Source organism: Peromyscus californicus, unplaced genomic scaffold (genome assembly GCF_007827085.1).
Source record: "Peromyscus californicus insignis strain IS unplaced genomic scaffold, ASM782708v3 Scaffold_18__1_contigs__length_77618521, whole genome shotgun sequence".
Lineage (NCBI taxonomy): Eukaryota > Metazoa > Chordata > Mammalia > Rodentia > Cricetidae > Peromyscus > Peromyscus californicus.
In genome coordinates this window covers 69179930-69186451 of record NW_026294480.1, presented here as the reverse complement: position 1 = coordinate 69186451, position 6522 = coordinate 69179930, and the positions used below count along the sequence as shown (strand labels likewise).

At 46.6% G+C, this 6522-nt stretch overlaps 1 long non-coding RNA gene across 8 annotated transcripts in view; it reads right to left on the bottom strand.

Moving 5' to 3' along the window:
* Positions 1 to 6032, bottom strand: part of LOC128113754 (uncharacterized) — a 67679-nt gene extending 61647 nt beyond the window's left edge. For 2 of the 8 annotated variants that reach the window (XR_008219621.1, XR_008219622.1), the window contains exon 1: positions 5472 to 5711. This is a non-coding gene — a long non-coding RNA (uncharacterized LOC128113754). Of the gene's footprint in view, positions 1 to 5471 lie in introns of all 8 variants that reach the window. The other 6 variants (XR_008219627.1, XR_008219624.1, XR_008219623.1 and 3 more) reach the window with 6 other exon arrangements.
* Between the last annotated feature and the right edge of the window lie 490 nt (positions 6033 to 6522).

The following is a 6522-nucleotide window of genomic DNA, read 5'->3' as shown; positions in this document are numbered from 1 at the left end:
AAATAGAAAGACAACTGTTTTAAAACCTGCTTTTAGGAACACTAAGAGCATCCTGTTTTATTTAAAGAAAAGAAATGAGCAAACTTTTGCATTTCTGCAGAATGAAGACAATAATTTAGCCTGACCGAAGCTTCCCTGCCCTTTTCCTGATTTAAACATGTTAGACCCTGGTTCCAACCAGTGTTCTAAAGTGAAGAAAAAGACTTTCCATTATGAACTCTTGACCTTTGAATTAACAGGTGAATTTATTGTCTTTAAAAAAAAAACCACATGGGATTTGTGACATTTTAAATTGAAATCTCAAAGACTCCAACTAGTTCAAGTGCTCCAGTGTTTTAAGGAAAGGAAATCAGCCTTAATATTTGAACAGGTTAGTCCAGAGTCACAGTAAGACTTCAGAGGGCCCTGCCAGCACAGAACCTGGCACATGAAAAGGAAACATATGGAGTAGGAGAGGACGCTGGGTCCCCTCCCTCCTCCACTCACTGCTGGGACCACCTACATCACGTTTTCATATGGAAGGGCTATTTGGTTTTACAGAAAAGACTCATGAGACAAAAAAATCTAGAATGCTAAAATTGTACTCAGGCATACTTTGTATAGAATACATCATACTTTAACATATCTACTTTGATATTCTCTCTCTCTCTCTCTCTCTCTCTCTCTCTCTCTCTCTCTCTCTGTGTGTGTGTGTGTGTGTGTGTGTGTGTGTGTAGCCTTAGGTCTCAAAAACATCACCATCATCCCAAGTTTCCCTTAACTTGAGGAATTAATAAGATTATAATTCTTAAGGAACAAAAGGGTACCAAATGCTTTCTGGATGCAGCACCCAGAAGAGGCTCAACCAATTTACAGGCCTATGGCACCAGGCATTTGTAAAAATACAGTCTTCATTTGGCGCTGAAATAGGTGTGGTGGTGAAGAAGACTATATTATAAGCCCAAGTAAATTAGGACTGTGACATTTGCTTGGGTCTCATAAAACCGAAGTACTGTGGTCAATGCCTTTGCAGGTCCCTAGGGTTCCCAGAAGAAAGGGCCTTCGGCTTGAGGTTCCCTGTGTCATCAGGCCCCTTCTGCAGCCCCTTAGAGCCCCCTAGAAACTATAGCTTTGCCTATCCTGCGCACAATGGCTAGAGAGGTCCCAAAAGCCTTAAACACAAAGCTCTTGAAGCTTCCCGAGTCCAGAGAATATGCAGGTTTTCCAGGTCAGGGCCGCCCCGACGGCCCAAGCGCGGCACTCGAGAGGCCAGTAGGTGTCGCTGTTTCCCTGCCGGCAGGAGCCTGGAGCCCGACGTTGGCCCCTAGCACCACTCAGCTTTAGGCCGCCCGGGTGTTCGCCCAGACTCCCCCGAGCTCCAGGGTTGGGACCGCTCCCTCATTCTATTCCCCCTAAAGCCTGCCTTGGCTCCCTTGGCCATGGCCACAGCAACCGTGGTCGGCCTAAGGAAACATCTATGGAGACAGAAAGGAGAGACGAATTTGGTGGGGCCCAAAGGCCGTCCCTACGGAACAGGCTGAAAGCCTGCTTCATCCGCCCCCCCCCCCCCGCCCCCAGGGTCCCTCCTTTCTCTTCACGAGCCCAGCGAGGGCGTGGGGGTGGGGGTAATGGGGAGCACCATGGCAAAACCCAAAATTGAGGAATTCAGACTCGATTCTACTTTGAAAATAAACAAGAGGTTCAAAACTAGCTTCGCGGGAACTAGTCACAAAAAGAGTTTTCATATCCTTGTCTCAAAAGACCAAGGAAGGAGGTCGAGGGGGAAGGGAGGGGGTGCAGAATGCTAGGCCTGGACCGTTAGCTACCTCTGATTTTGCCCACATGCCTGTACGCAGAATGTCGGGTGAATGCATTGGTCACCCTTGCTCTAGCCCAGAAAGGAAATTTTGAAATACACTAGTCTTCCCCATCGCCCTCCCCAAAGCATTGCTTACTAAGTATTAATCTCCGTTGGATAGGGTTAGCTCATCTTTGGAATCTGTATTAAAATTCTAGGTATTGAGAATTCTGTTCCTTTCTCCGGCGTCCTGCGGGCCCCTGGCTTTGGCTCAGTATGCCGCGTAAGCGATTATTAATCAGAGGCGTTCTTTTTGTGTCTTTCAAGGGGGTGGGGGGTAGGGGGCATTTGGCTTGCAGATTCCAAGAGAGACACTCAACAATGGTCTTATCCTATAGATGGCTGGAGATTTTATTACGATCCAGATTTCTTTGCATGGAGACTTCACTTCTCTGATTAGAAGGTGGTAAGGGGATGGCATGGAACACCTTAAATCCAGTCTTGTGCAGTCGCAACATGCACGGTGGAAATGGAATTAGCTCCATATTTAATCTGAGTCCAAAATAATATCTCCAGTCAAGAGTTTGGTGTAATTTTTTTTTTAAAAAAAAAAGAGCCATACTGCTGTGTTTTGTGTAAAAGTAAAACATTCTTAAAGAGGAAAAACCATAGCGATTATGAAACTAGAAGACAGGGAAGAGATTCTCACTTAAAGTCCCAAGCATATTGGGATAATTTTGTTGTGGTGTCTAGGCTGAAGCATCAGCCTCCCAGGACGGCAGCGCAAGAGGCTGCGGATTCAAAGGGAGGCTGAATTTTTAGCCAGAGTTGGCAAATATCTTCATTAAATGTCACGCCCTTTGCTATGTTCCATAAAATTAGCTCCTTCCTTTAAAGTCTTATGTCTGTTCTACAATTTTAAACAATCATTTCTGATGGAGACAGCAGATTTATCTCTGGGGGTGGGGTAGGACGGGCACGTGTCTAATTGTAGGTTGTGAAGTTCAGTGAGGTGGTATTTTTAGCTTGAAAGGCTCAGATTCATGTATTTGGATATTTCTTCTGGTCTCATCCTTTCCGTTTCCCCCTCTTTCATTCACTCGACCCTTTCTCTTTTTCCGCTCTTTTTTCCCTTCTCCTCTCTACAGCGCCTCTAGCCCTTCCCTTTCACTTCTATTTCTCGCCTCTTTTTCTCTTTCCCGCTCCCTTTCTTGTATAATTTATTGTCTGATTCCATCAGTCAAGTTAATATGAAACTAGGAAGAGGGAGGCCCATCACCCTTATCTGGCCCTCTCCCCGAAGCGCTTAAGAGACTTTAGATGTCGGTAGCTGCCGGGTTATGGACCAGCGCGGTGGTCCTAGGTGCAGAGCACTCCGCTTGTGCAAGAGTTGGGGGTCCGCCTGGGGTTGCGGGGCTTATTCAAATACCGCCCGCTGCTGCCGTGATTCGCAGGGACTCGGCCTCCATATGGTAATGCGGGGCGGGGGGTGGGGTGGAGGGAGGCGCAGAGGGGAGGGGAGGAGAGGATGGGGGTGAGGGCGGGAGGGAGGGGGCTCGCGACACCGCTCGCTCTGCCGCCGTGCTGGGACAGAGCACCCGGACCCGCGGCAGCGGCGACAGCGGCGCTACCCACCCTCTGCTGCAACACCCACCGAGCCAGGAAGCCACCAAGCCATGGGCCCTCGGGGTAAGCCACAGCGCGCACACCGCAGCGATGGTGAAGCCAATGAGGGAGATTAGAAACAGAAAAGATTACAGAGAGATCAGAGATAAGAGGTGTACCTCTCTCTGTCCCTTGTCACACAGCGCGCGTGCACATGCATCTGTACACACATGCATGCTCAGACAGCAATACATTCCACATTCCTTGTTACTGCCATCTAAATACATGCACCGACACTCTATGCCCTGCAACGTGGCCGGTGTGTTTGTCCTGATCCTGCATAAAAGCGGGCAGGTATGTGCCGGAGTCCAGGCAAGAATAAACAGCCACGCACAATTGAATTGCAGCCAAACTCAGACATTCAGCCTGCTGAATTGATTCATTCGGCCCGTTTCCCCCCACCCCAACCGGAATTCTGTAACCAGTCATGGAATTCTGCAATTATTCATAAAATGTGCTGAAATTTTACCTCAGGAAACGTAATCTTGCTATATATGGCAAGGTAAGGGTGAACCTGGAGGGTGGATGTGTTTCCATTTTTTAATGTTTTACGCATAGCCATCTGACCACTTTTTATTGGGTGACATATCATATGAGCACTTTCGTGTAGGCTTGGAAAAACTGTAGCCAGAGGTAAGACTGGAAAATGCCATAAGAATTAAGGGTGCTGAAAACGGATGCTAGGGAGTGCAACATGAAAGATGGCACACAGCTGTAGGTTTGAGATGGGAGGAAATCCATGTGAATTTTTATACACAAAAGCCATTGGGGAGGGCTGAGTATCTGTGCAGGTAAGTCATTCATAAGCAAACTAATTACCTGTGCATGTACTCGGACTTGTTTAATTGAAAGAGCTGCATGTGTGCACATTTCCTGTTCTTTGTGGTTATGCAATTATGGATTGGGTCTTTTTTACATGATAGCTTTAGGGAATGTTAATATATAATTTAAATATACATATATTCAATAGTCATTGTGCCGGATAGGTATATTGCCAAGAAGGAAAAATCCTATCCTATAAACAAGATTACTATTGCTTGAAATCCAGCTCAAGGCCTGTATATTTTAAGGTACATCAACTGGGTTAATATAGTTAACTGTTTTGTTTGTGTATTTTCACTTCAAAGTCTGGAATTAAGGATGATTTGCAATCAAGATAATACGTTTTCATCCATATTGAGATAAAATAAAACTCAGTACATTATGAATCCTGCAGACAGGACACAACATACAACACGGTTGAAAATGTCTTCCTTGCAGAAGGGTGTCCATTGCTGTGTCTACACATTTTAAAATAGATTTTTTTTTCACAAGAAATGCTAGAAAGCAATAGGTGGTGAATACCGCATTCCCTCAGTTAATCAGCACAATTCCCTAGTAATCTGGAATCCCTTCACTCATACGTACTTTTCTCAAATGTATTGGCTCCAACCTGTGTTTCGACTAATAAGAAGTTAATCAGACAATCAAACTTTGAGTCTCAAAACAGTAGGCAGTATAGTTAATGGAGGGGTAGGTAAAGAAAGAAGAACGAAATGTGTTTCTTTTATGATCACACACTAGGATGTTCTCCAGTTGGCAATGCATGCGTAACGCATATGCATATTTGTAATCGTAAGTAAACAAAAGAAGGGAGGCAACTGTGTATATAATCCAGCTAGAGATAGCAGCAGACACTAGCCAAAAGGAAAAAAAAGAAAGAAAAAGGACTGACAGAAAGGACAACAGAGGCAGACAGACATATAAAACAGGAAGAAAAAAGGAGGGGGCGGGGAGTCAACAAAAATGTAGAACCAGAAATTTTCAAGGAATTTTTTAAAAATGCAAATATATCTTTACATATGCATCAGTATTAAAAATAATACACGCTGGACCCAAGGGTAGCTGTAGCAGGAGGAGGAGGAAGAGGAGGAGGAGAGGCGGAGGAGTAGAGGAGGAGGAGGAGGAGGAGGAGGAGGAGGAGGAGGAGGAGGAAAGAATGGAGGCGCGGGGCCCTGATTATGCACGGGCCGGAGCTGCCTCCTCTAACCTGTTCTCGGAGCAGGGCAGCCGGCCGTCCTCAGCCGCCCACAGAACAGGAGCCGAAACAACCGTTCCCGAAGGCTACAGCGTTTATTTTTCTCTTTTGGGGGATTTTGGCGGTTGTTTCAGGGGCTAGCCAACTGGCCCCTTTAATTAAAAGCTTCAATAAAAGGCGGTCGCTCCAGGAATGCACCCTCTCCTCTTCGCGCAGGATTTGCATATTTTTTTAATGCCCTAATTTCCTTGATGTATGTAAATGTAGCCGGACGTAGAGGGAGACAGGGAGCTGACGTCAATGGACGTGACCTCGCAGCTAAACCTTGAACGTGAAACCGGGATGGGGGAAAACACGGAGCGGCAGCCGGTGGAGCCCGAAAGCCTGTGTGGCAGTCTCTATCGGTGGCCGAGCCCGAGCCGGAGGTGCCAAGGGCGCCCTTGCCAGTCCCAGGGGGGGACAAGCCGCTGCCTGGTTTCTGCCCGCGGCAGTTGCCAGCCTCGCCAGCCCTCCCGCGGCATACACAGACCCGAGCTCTGCGCCTCCAGCCCCACCAAATACAAGTTCTTTTCTTTCCCCAGGAAAAAGAAAGAAACAGACACACACACACACACACACACACACACACACACACACACACACACGCACACACGCACACACACACACCTAAAACAACAAACCAAAAGCAACAGATTAACAAACAAAAAGAATCCCAAGTGTTTTTGAACAACGCTTGGGTCGCTTGTCAGAAAGAAGATTGACAATGGAGCATCATTTTTTTTTTTTTTAATCTCTCCACAAGAAGAGGAGAGGGAGACAACAGACACCAGCAAAACATTCCTAAAACACGATATGCCACACATGTTCCCAGTAGGGAGAGGTAAATGGCCCAGCCAAATGGTGAGGGCTTCTCTTTTTGGTACCTGTTTACCTGTGAACAAATTATACTTGTCAGCTTCATTAATAGCAGTGCCAGGAGCGAGAATTTTATTGTAGTGGGAGGGACGTGTGTGTGTGTGTGTGTGTGTGTGTGTGTGTGTGTGTGTGTGTTGGAAGGTGCTTA